This window comes from Thermobia domestica, chromosome 1 (assembly GCF_964235325.1).
Source record: "Thermobia domestica chromosome 1, izTheDome1.hap1.1, whole genome shotgun sequence".
NCBI lineage: Eukaryota > Metazoa > Arthropoda > Insecta > Zygentoma > Lepismatidae > Thermobia > Thermobia domestica.
Window position 1 is genome coordinate 284,108,347 of NC_137454.1, and position 12,702 is coordinate 284,121,048.

The following is a 12,702-nucleotide window of genomic DNA, read 5'->3' on the forward strand; positions in this document are numbered from 1 at the left end:
TACAAATGGCTGTTTGAAAAAAAACGAAATTTAGAAAAAAAACGAGAGGCAATGTTTTTTTTCTAAAAAAAACGTACATTTCTGAAAAAATACGAACCGTTTTTTTTTCTATTTACAACACTACTTTGGAACATCTTTATGCTTTTCAATTATATCTAAAATATTGTTAAAAAAATAATAGGCTATCATTGGATCGGTTAAGCCGAAAACTCCACTTGTTAGTGATACTGAAGCGTAAATACTACCAGTGGCTTATTTACGATTTTGTTTCGGGGGGCTTTGCTAACTTTCGGGGGGGGGGGGCTTTGCCTGAAAATGTGAAAATTCTGCAAGATATTTCATATGCTTTACTATAATAAGTAAGATTTTGGGGGGGCTTAAGCCCGGAAGCCCCCCTAAATACGCCAGTGAATACTACACACATGCAAAAAGTACAGATTAGGCTAGAGTAAGTTTTTTGCAGTTTTTATTAAGTTTCGAGTTGTTTATCATATTCTCTGCAGTTACTCTTATAGAAAAACAATAAGTAGAATAAAAGGCCTTACCATCCATGACGTCGATACTCATTGCCTGAAGATCATTAATCGTCGTTGATATAGGCTAAATGCCGCATCAATCTATTGTAGTTGTATTTTTCTATAAAATCACTCAACGGGAGCATCTTCCTCTAGATAGCGAAAACAAAGTGAAAGATCCGATTGCACGCAGAGATCTGTACGACTCATCGGCCATCACACTTACAACAGGGTTTGCTCTTATATTCTAGTATTTCATTTGACAGCCACTCATCCGTTGCTTTTAGAAACTCGACAATTGTTGCAGTACTTTTTATGTTGCGTTTTCCGGTGAATGGGCAATGAACTTCGCTATTTAGTCACTATGATCCAACTGTGCAGAGGTTCATACTTTGTTGTATGGAGAATTTCATTCTTGAACATGAAATATGCTAGCTTTACAAAGTCACTTAACATTTGAAAATTTTCTTCTTTCTGTTTTTCAGATTGTGTGTGTGTGTAACATCAAATATACAGAAGTACATTGTTCCGTCATTCTTTCTGCCTCACAATCACTACTAAGAACTTTTCTATGGGATTTGCATTATTTATGTTTTAAAAGTTTATTATCTTTTGGATTTTTACCTATACTTTTATTCCAGTTTGTGAACCCTTTCGTTATGAAAGTACCATCAGCACCTTTTGGAAGTGGTCTATCTTTATAATAGGCTATATACTGCATACTGACTATTCGCTGCAGGCTATATGCACCAGACATGAACGCTCTACCATTGAACCAATGAACCACCGCGGAGCCTGCAGCGAATAGATGTAACAGATATTTCATTGTACGTTTTCGGGAAGGTTCAGAAAATTCTTCCTGATTTGCCAATAATAATAATAATAATAATAATAATAATAATAATAATAATAATAATAATAATAATAATAATAGTAGTAGTAGTAGTAGTAGTAGTAGTAGTAGTAGTAGTAGTAGTAGTAGTAGTAGTAGTAGTAGTAGTAGTAGTAGTAATAGTACAGCAAATTGAAGTAATAAGATTTTTTTTTTTTTTTTTTTTTTACTTTTTTACATTCAAAGTTTCGGACTTAAAAGTAACGCGTTAGTTCCGAAGTAAGGTAACAGTTACTTTTTGGTTCAAGTAACGCGTTACATTTTAAGGGAAAGTAAAGTAACTTGTAACGCGTTACGTTTTTACAAGTAACTTATCCAACACTGGTTTCAAGCTAGGTAAAACATTTATCCAAACATTGGAAATGGTGAAACAAGTGTATGGTGGGTTGAGTGCTTATCTCATACACGTGTGTTCGAGTGCTATACGCGACGTGATTCCGGGACGGTCGTGAGTCACTGGAAGACGATCCAAAGCCAGGAATACCGGAAATCAAAAGTCGCGATAAGTTGATGGAACAAGTGCGTGAAATTGATTGCCCATGATGCGAATTTGACTGACGAGGAAACCGATTCAAGTGTGACACGAAATTGTGGACGAGCTTATACGCAATCGAAGTGTTTTGTGAACAATTAATTCCATTAGGGGGAAAAACTCTCGATCTCAACCATTCCGGAGATATAGAGGGGTAAGAGGAAAGCTGGTACTCTGAGATTTTGTGGATTTTCGGCTATGCTGCGAGTAAATATGTTTGAAAACTGCATTTAAACGTTAAGAAAGATGCACCAGAGCAAATGAAAGTGGTGTTGAATGTTGAGATGAGTGGCGTAGCTTTTACCTAAGGTCGGAAAACGAAGGGCCTATGAGGAATAACAAACGTCATTGACATGAAGGAAAAACATGTATGATATTACTTGCTAGTACATCATGCCTTTATTTCGTAGAAAATGAGAAAAAAGTAATATGAAAATGTATAATTATTGCCAAAGGAAGAGAGACGTTATTATGTAAACAAAAATACAAGATCATATTTTGTGCAAAAATGCTATAGAAAAACAAATCAAATAATACGAAACATAAACATATATTGTTGCAAACGTACACCATTTTTTTAATATTTTCATCCTATTTCACCTGATGATGGTTTTATTCGATTCAGCGTACAAAGAAACCTATACATAGACACCTTACACACCTATATCAGGCAACAATCGAACTTCGTAATTTTTGCCTTCCCCCTCCAAAACATTCTTTCCCTAGAATTTTTATGGACTCTTTGGTTCTGCAACCTTCATGACTAAGGCGACATATTGCTAAAGTTTCGTTAAATTCTTCAATTTTAAAAGTATCTTTTACTTGTACTATTGCTACATATTCAAAACTTCGTACAATATTGGAGCACCAGCCCTCCCGTTATTCCTCTATATCTCCGGAACGTTTGAGATCGAGGGTTTCTCCCTCTAATGGGTTTAACTGTACACAAAAGCACTTCGTTTACGCATAAATTCGTCCACAATTTCGTATTTCACTTGAATCGGTTTCCTCGTGCCAGATGGATGGCGGAGGAATTAAATACGACGAAAGTCATTTGACAAAATACGACGAAAGACAAGGTTGAACAGTAATCCGCCACATAGTAAATGCATGGATAATACAATCTGACAATGATATTGGTTATGATACTGACGTATAAAATATCATATTTAAATTGTTTTAAGATTGAGGAGTCTGGGGGCAGTCGGGAGGCAGGAGTAGTCACCAGGGGGGTGCTCGCCCCCTTGCCCCCCTTCTGGCGTCGTCACTGGTATATGTGTCTCTGATATGGCAGTTAATAGCTCTCGATATTTTCCACCACTAATATTTGAAATTCATACATGGACAGGGATTAAAACTAAATTACATAGCCTACTATTCGTTTTTTATAATTTTAATATATGAGCAGCTTAGGAGAAGATAATTGTAACCGACATTTTTAAACTTTCGAGTAAACTAGAAAATAAAGTTCAAAATTTCCAAGCAATGCAATCAGGCGTGCACCCAGCAATTTTTGTTGGGAGGGGTCCAATAAGTTTTACTATAAGCCACTACGCCTATGTAGTATTTAATGGTATTATTCAGCACTCGAAAAGACGATTAGTAATTGTAAAATACTTCCACTTATATTTTCAGAAAAAATTATGGAACGAGATTGTTTTTATAAGAGAACTAGCTGAAATGCCCATTCTTCGCATGGGTCAGATAAAATCCCTGCAGGTGACTCCCGGCCCGCATACAATGGTAGCTGAATTTGAAAGTCATCCCTAATGGAAGTGTCATCATTGATCTCAGTGACCGCGAAAACTATGGATTTGACACTAATATCAGTCATTTTGGTTTATTTTTACATATCTTGGTATTCCCCCCGGTGACCCCCGGTCCGCAGCCGAATGTGGTGTATTTGGAAGTTAATGCGATCGGAGTTTCACCATTGATCTGAGCAACTGCGAAAACTATTAATTCGACACTTAATATCGGTCGTTTTCTACTACTTTTACATGTCCCGGTAAACGCCTCACCCTGAGACCCCCTGGTTCGAATTTTGAAAAAAACGCTTCGTCTTGGTCTGGGGCCTGGACCAAGGTACCCGTGGCCAAAATTTGGTAACTCTCGTTCCCAGGTCGTACACAGACAGACACACAAACAAACTAGTTTATTTATATTAGGAGAGTACAATTGAAGTGTAAGATTAAGTTTTCATGCTAAATCGATCATTTTCCTGTTAAACAAGTATAAGTTTTGTTGAGAAAGTGTACAAATATATGTTGAGTTAGGAAGTTTTTTGGGGGGGAGGGGGAGGAGTTCGGACCAGGTGGTTGCGCCCCTGAATGTAATGCAATGACACATAACTAAACAAGTTTTTCCTTTCATCTGTATGTATTTTTCCGAACCTACCTACCCAAGGACGTACGCAGGGGGTGGGTCCTGGGGGTCCGGACCACCCCCGAAATTCCAACTTTTGTGTAAATTTAGCCTAATTTTTGGGACAAGTTTAGGAATTTCAATATAAAATACACTGATTTTGAGTTTGGACCCCTCCCGAAATAAATTCCTGCGTACGCCACTGTACCTACCCATGTAGTTACATAAATATTCTGTGGTCAATTTCCAACCCATTTCGCTTAATAATTGAATTTGGCCAGACGACCTGCTCATATAGAGTATATCATATAAGATATATTAACAAACTAGAATAATGCTTACAAGTATTAGAAGTGATGTGGTAATAACATGAAAAAATTCAGTTTCACGTGCCCCAATTACCCATATGTAGGGGAGCCCACAAAGGGGGGCTATGACGCAAACTGCGTCATTGAAATATTTGGGGGGGGGATTAAAAATCTATATAAATATGTATGACGGGATGTAAAAATTAATCGAAAAGATTTTTTTTTTCATGGAAGAACACCTACGGATAGACAATTGGGGGGTGCGTCATGGACATAAGGGGAGGTGGGCACCACTGCCATATGCGCTTCATTTCAACTTGACAGCCCTCTGGTAAGTCCGAAGATTGTACTAGGAATGACAATAGTTTTATACTATCTTAAATTTTCAAACATTATTTAAATCTGAAACTCTTTTTATAAGTATATTTGATTCAACACGACTCCCTTTGTTTGTCAGATGAAATTATAAAAGCCCGTTCTAATTTGGTGATTTTCCATAATAGTTTAGTTTTTAGAGCAAAGAAGTTCCACCCCTGTCTGATAACATCATTGCGTAGTAAAGAAGCCCCGCCTCAATCCTCAGTTTTATCCAACAGTGTAAGCTGGACTTCCGAAAGTGTCGGGTGTGCTATTCTTCAGTGGCAGGCGGTGATTTAAGTCAAGGACAGGGGTAAGTACATCTATTCCATATTGCACGTTACATACCAGAGAGCTATAACATATAACGACATTGATGTATATATAACTGAAAATTGGTGTTTAGATAATATATTGGGATTGCACTTCTTTGTGCTATACAATAAAGCGGTGATTTGTGCGTTTTGGTAATGCTTGTCACCCCTCGAGTTTCTTTCTTTTTTCTATTTTTCCTTTTAGTTATTTCGGATGTTTTGAAGATAGTGTAGACAGTGATGATTTCAGGGGGTGGTCCTGGGGAATTTCCTCTTTGGAACCACTCGGGAAGATATGTTATATAGTGCTCAATGTACATTCCCAGTATTTTCGTAATACTACCTCATCCCCAATGTATTGAAAGTCTTCCCCCGCCATTCCGGAGAAAATATTCTGAAATCATCACTCAATGTATGGGTTAAGTGCCGTTATAATCACTGATAGTGAATATACACAAATTTTGAAAAACGTTGCGATTTAGTTAAGAGTCATGTACGCGATAGCAGGTAGGCCTACCGGTAGCAAAATAAGGAATTATTAATAGGAAGCAAAAGGAGTCCCACGAGTTTTGACTTGCCTCGCGTGAACAGAATGTTGGACAATACACGCTAACGTGCACCAAATTAAAATATGCAAGACAATCAGGTTTTGAACATTATTCAACATATTTTGTTTCGTTTAAATTTGGAGCTTGTATGTCAAAGGATGCATCTTCATTCTGACACATAGAACTCTAAGATCTGTGCTGTTTACTAGTATTTAGGCCTATAACACTGCTACAACGGAGAAGCTCGAAATCTAAAATAATAAAACCAATGCCAACGTAATTTTACAAATATTCAAACATTTAGCATTAGTTTTTTTTTCTTATTTTTTATTATTTGCGGTTGATCTACCAGTCAGAATCGTATGAATACTGTTGTCAGTCAAGTAGTTACGGTGTGTGTTCTTTATCTCTATGGTATCTCTATAGTAGGGCGCTCATCTGCACTGTGAGAGGACCTCAGATTTATCAGAGGTTAAGTGGACAACATCGTATATTGTTTTTTTTTTTGGGGGGGGGGGCTCATTTCTTACCGCACTTTTATTCCTCTGCTTCTTTTATAAGCATTTATCTCATCAGTTACCCGTCTTTTTTTTTTTTAATCAAAAGACCAAAGCTAGGGGATGTTAAAATGAAAAAATGAAATTAAATCTTTGAGTTTTACGTCCCACGGTTATGCCGGCTAGGCTAAAGGAGACGGTGATGATGAGTAATGGATGAAATGGTAAAATGAAGAAAGTGAGAGGAAACGGGAGAACCCCGAGAAAACCCACGCACACGGTGTTTGTCCACCACAAAGTTCACTTGGCGGGAACTGGGATCGAACCAGGGACCCCAAGCACCAGAGGTGAACGATAGGGGATGTTAATCTAAATATCCAACTTAAGTATAGTCAGTGGCGGCTTCAGAGTTCTACAAAAGGGAAGTCACATCGGTAATGGCTGTGAAAGTGGCTTTGCAACCCTCTGCCGGCAAAATTAACTCCTAGCTTTGGAGCCACCAGGACGTTTGACTTTGAAGACATTCTTAAATTCTTGTGTAACCAGTATGTATATATATATATATATATATATATATATATATATATATATATATATATATATATATATATATATATATATATAGGAATGACCAACTCCAATTTTTATTTTCCGGAATCCGGAAAGTAAAATCGAAAAATTCCTGATTTCGGAAAAGTTCCAGAATTCAGGAAAATTCCCAGATTTCGGAAAAGTCAGGAATTTAAAAAAATCTGGATTTCAGAGAAATTGCCACAACACCAAGTCTTCGGCCGAATAACTTTGTGAGGTGATTCCTTATATGAAATGGAAGAAAAAAGTTCTAATAAACATGAGTCGAAAAACGTCTCCTTTCAGAGTTATAAAACGCCGAATATTCGAAAAATCAAGTTTCAAAACGGCCTGGCTTAGAAACTACAGGGTCCATCCCAAGCGGTTTAAGGAATTACACAGGAACTATTATGCGTTCTGTCTAAATATCTATGTTTCCGAATTCACCGGTACCAGCGAAACCAACGCACTGTTAGTACTTAAAGGAGTATCCCTACACTTCAACTTCCTTTTTACAGTTCGTTTCGCGGATAATGGAGGATGGTAAAACATGGATATTTAGATAGAGCGCATACTAGTTCCTGTGTAATTCCTTAAACCGCTTGGAGTAGGTCTTATAGTTTCTAAATCAGGGTGTTTTGAAACGTGATTTTTCGAATTTTCGGCGTTTCATAACTCTGAAAGGAGACGTTTTTCGAACCATGTTTATAAGAGCTTTTTCTTCCATTTCATATAAGGAATCACCTCCGAAAGTTTTTCGGTGGAGTTACCTACCACCCTGTATATATTTAAAAATAAATTAAAATGAAGGGTACAAGGAAAAGCTTTTTTTAAAAAAAAAAAAAAAGAAAAAAGAAAGAAAAAAAGTTAATTTGTGTCAGTTTGCACAGCGCAACCTTATACTGATCCAAAACTGAGGGGAAAAAACGTGGTAAAAAGCTATTCATTCACACGTGAAGTTTTGATGTACAGAGGCAGGTCTAGGTTTATGAAATGTGAAAAATTAAAGTTCGTTTTTAACCGTTTGAAAAATAAATGACGTTGCTTTGTTTTTCCTAAACCTTTAAAATATAACATTATGAAAACTTTTTTCTTCTACATATTTGACAACACTTACGTAGATAGTATTGCAATCAGAAGTAGACAGAAAATTAGACACATATAAATCTGCCTGATTTTAATTGCCACATGAATCACATTTTAAATTGCTCGTGTGCAGGAGTAAAAATGAAATCTTTTACGTTTTACTCCCATGCTTATGTCGGCTAGGCAAAAGGAGACTGTGATAATGCGAAATAAAGGAAATAGTGGAATGAAACAGGAGAACCCAGAGAAAACCCACGCACATGGTGTTTGTCCACCACAGACCTAACTTGGCGCGAGCTGGGATCGAACCAAGGACCCCATACACCAGAGGTGAACGCTCTACCACTGTGTGCTAAAAGAGTTCACAGAAGCAGCTTCACAACGAAATTATTCTATGACTTAAGAAGCTCGAAGATTCGTTACCGTTGAAACAAAGCGTCTCCATTATATGATATCCTGTGATGTTCTAATCAAATCTGAATAAATAGTACACAATTCACGAAGAGTATCGCTTATAAAGATAAGGTAATGTACCCGTATTCTTAGTGTTTACAAAGGTCTCCTTTTCAATTGATTTTCAAATAGAACTCTATACACACCATTCATAGCTTCCATGCAAGCAACGTATCCTGTTCATCTTATCTCGATTTTATTATCCATATGATATTTGGTGATATATGGCAAAATATAGTTAAGCGAAAGAAAATTTCAGTTTAACGTCTCGAGGGCGAAAGGGGACAGATGATATTTTAAATGAATGATTATGAAATAATTGTTGGGATTAGAAAGTGGGAGGAAACGGCAAAACTCCGAGAAAACCTGCACACACGATGCCGTCCACCACGAACTCGGCCTGGAATCGAACCAGGAATCAGATGTGAGCGCTCTACTACCGAGCCACCAGAATATAGTTAAGCAATGTGTACTTTTCTAAAGTTGTTCTTCGATTCGTTTCGTTTCGCGCCAAATTTTTCCCCGAAGCTTAGTTCTTTGATATTTTTAGTTTTCACTCTATTCGGTGCGTAAGCGATCAATCGTCACATTCAGACAATACAATGGACAGGATCAGTGTCGGATCCCCCCCCCCCCAGGGCCCCGGCTGGAAGATCAGTTTAGGGGTCCCACATATGTATTCAAATTTGCAATATGCAAAATGTGTAATTATCCTAGCCCTACTGATAACATAAATTCAATTACTAATGTAGAAAAGGGGTCTAATTCTGTTTGTTCTATTGTAAGTTCAAGCTATAATGATAATCGTAAATGAAGGAGAAATGACGGATGTGCCATGTTTTCTAAATGCTAGGCTATTTCTGTTGTACATCGCAGTAACCTTCGGGAAGGAACCCATAAGGTATTGGGGGCCTTCTGGACGTAGTAAGATCTACATCTTTCTGATGTTTTTGGGAATACTGAGTGACGTGGATCTGGTGTAGGCCGGAATTCCGTGGTTCTTTTTGTTATATTTTAGATACTTGCATAACGAAGTTGAGGGGGGGAGGGAGCGGTGCGGCCGGGGTTCCCACACTCCGCCCGTGGCCAGTCCGAGACTGGTCAGTATTAACTTGTAATAGATATCATTAGTTTCTTCGATATAGGTACATACGTATTTTCCACTATTTTTTATTTATTTTTTCTTTTCTTTACCTTGTTTCTATTTGTTACACTATGCCTAGATATTTAAATGTATTCTCACATTATTGTATGGTTTCCTCTAATACAGCCTAATACAGCCTCCGTTCCACATAATATATTTTGATTATCTATTTACGCTCTTCCAGACCGATTTCATAAAAAAAAACTCCGAATCCCTTTTAAAAAATTCGTATCCTATTACATTTTTACATTTTTCTACTATTTACTGTACATAGACCATATTAGCAATTGGTCACCCCACACCATTGCTAGAACTATTCTTATCTTAATGCTATAAGAATCGTACTTTTCTACTATATTTCTACAAGGGAAATATTCTTTCTTTCGTCAGCTCTGAGGTGATTAATGTGTGGTATATCGTGGAAGGAACATTTCCAAGCCCAAACTGAAAATTAAGAAATAATAATAATAATAATAATAATATCGTGGCACATTTGCAAAAGATTATATCGTGAAAGTATTGCGTTTTGTGTTCCGGGCTCCACAAGTAAAAAGAAAAAAAAATCATAAAAGCAAACGTTTGAAAAGTTCGACCTTTTAAGTTTCGTCCGTGTAGATTGGTTTCTCTTATACAGTATTGATTCTCTCACTGGAACAGAATATTGAGTTTATTACTCATCATGACATAATCACAAACATTCATTATCAAAGAACACAGCGCTCGCCTCTAGTTTCAGGGACCCTTGGTTCGAACCCAGGCCATATGAGTTTGTGGTGGACAACATAATGCTTGTGGATTTTCTTCTGATTCTGACGTTTCCTAGTACATGACCATTCCACCGATTCTTTTATAGTCATTCACTCTCGTTAATCATCCGTCCCCCTTTGCCTACAGGGCATATTCGTGGAACGTAAAAGTATAAATTTATTTTATTCAGCAATAAACCAATCGTATCATTACTGTATTTTGTATCTGTTTATTTATTGGTTTAAATGTTAACTCGTGTGTTCAAAACACTTCAGTCGATCTGTAAATGTTCACATGGATTAGTATAAACAATTTACGAGTAGGATGCATGGGATAAAGAAAACGACAGCAAGCGCATTATTATGGTGAAATAATATTGCTAATGTGTAAAGTAGTTCGATAATAGCACTGGTGAATTCTCAGAATGCACATAAATATGATTATAATCTTCAGTCTGCCTTGTGTTGAATTCAGTAAAGAATTTATATATATATATATATATATATATATATATATATATATATATATATATATATATATATATATATATATAACTTAGGGAAATGGTTTTTCATGTGTTAATTTCCTTAAGCTTCCCCCCCCCCCCCCCCGAACGCATAACTATCGAATCCATGATGAATTTGCATACAAGAAATTAGCACTCTACTATCAAATAACTATGCTTTTATATTGTTGATTTTTTCGTTAAGAATGAATAAAATTCACTTCGTAAGGTCGGTCGGTGACATAGGTGTCCAAACTCGCGAGCCCGGCGCTCGTGAGGTCGGCACTCGCACTCAACCGGGCTCGCGCTCAATAATTGAGCGCGAGCCCAGTTGAAAAAAGTGAGTGCGAGCCCGAGTGAGCGCGAGCCCACTTGAGATTAGTGAGCGTGAGCCCGAGTGAGCGCGAGCCCAGTTGAAAGAAGTGAGCGCGAGCCCACTTGAGATTAGTGAGCGCGAGCCCAGTTGAAAAAAGTGAGCGCGAGCCCACTTGAGATTAGTGAGCGTGAGCCCGAGTGAGCGCGAGCCCAAGTGGGCGCGAGCTCTGTTGGGAAAACTGAGCGCGAGCGCGAGTCCAGTAGAGAAGTGAGCGCGAGCCCAGTTACGATTAGTGAGCGCGAGTGCGACCGAGCGCGAGTGCAGTTAAGATTACTGAGCGCGAGCCCAAGTGAGCGCGATCACAGTTGAGAGAAGTGAGTGTGATCGCGAGCCCAAGTGAGCGCGATCAGAGTTGAGAGAAGTGAGTGTGATCACGAGCCCAAGTGAGCGCGATCACAGTTGAGAGAAGTGAGTGTGATCGCGAGCCCGCACTCGCTTCGCGCTTACGTGGACTCATTTGCTTCAGAGACAAGAACATAAGAAACGCATTCCATGTGCAGCATTGAAAAGGAAGATTTTGGTAGGTGAGTGTGAGTGAGAGTTAGCAAAAATACCCATCTCTGCTTCGTAAGCTCTGAATGAGACGTAGCGTTTTCAAAATTCTCCCATCATTCCGAAAGATGCAGAGATCATATGATGCTTGTATTTTATGGTTGAAGGTACAGAGCATAGAGGGAAGTGAGGCAATTCTTGGAAATTGCTATCTATTGTTACAGAGCAGCAGGATTTTTGCACATGGGTTTGTTGTCCATATCGAAGGATAGTATGAAACTAGATTTCAGTGGAAGTTTTTTATTTTTATTATTATTTATTTATTTCTAAAGAATTTGAAACAATGCTATAAGCAATGAATAAAACTACAACAGCTTACAACTTTTCTTTTCTTCTTCTTGGCCAAAAACTATATGAATACTTCGTATAACACATTTAAATTACGGCAAAATATTTACAATCATGCACTTGCGCCTTCCTTACACCGTGTCCTGGGTTGGAGTCCTGATGAGGAGAGCCTTGAAATTTGATCGTATTGCGGTGCTTATGGTTCTACCTTAAATTGAAGGTCACCGTGTCATATAGCCTTTGTACTCGAAAGAGTGCAATAAGCAATTTTCTCTGCTAGTGTAGTGACTAGCGCGTATTTCCTTTGTTGTACGTGGTTCCAGGTTTGATTCAGAGTAGGAGAGCACAAAGTTTAATTTTTCATCATCATTCACTTTCATTAATCATTCACCTCCTTCAGCCGAAAGACCTTAATGGTTTGACGTTAAATTATGATTTTTTTTTCGTTTTTTTTTTCTTTCTTTAATCGGTAATCGAATATGGTTTAGTCTTTGAACTGTATACACGGAAGAATAAAAGTTTATTCAAAATATTTGAAATGTATATTTGACGTGCAATTTATTTGTTTTCAAAATTTCTAGTAGGTTCAATAGTTCTATTCATTTCTAACAGTTAGCATAAGGTTCTACGGAGATCTATTGTTCTATTAGACTA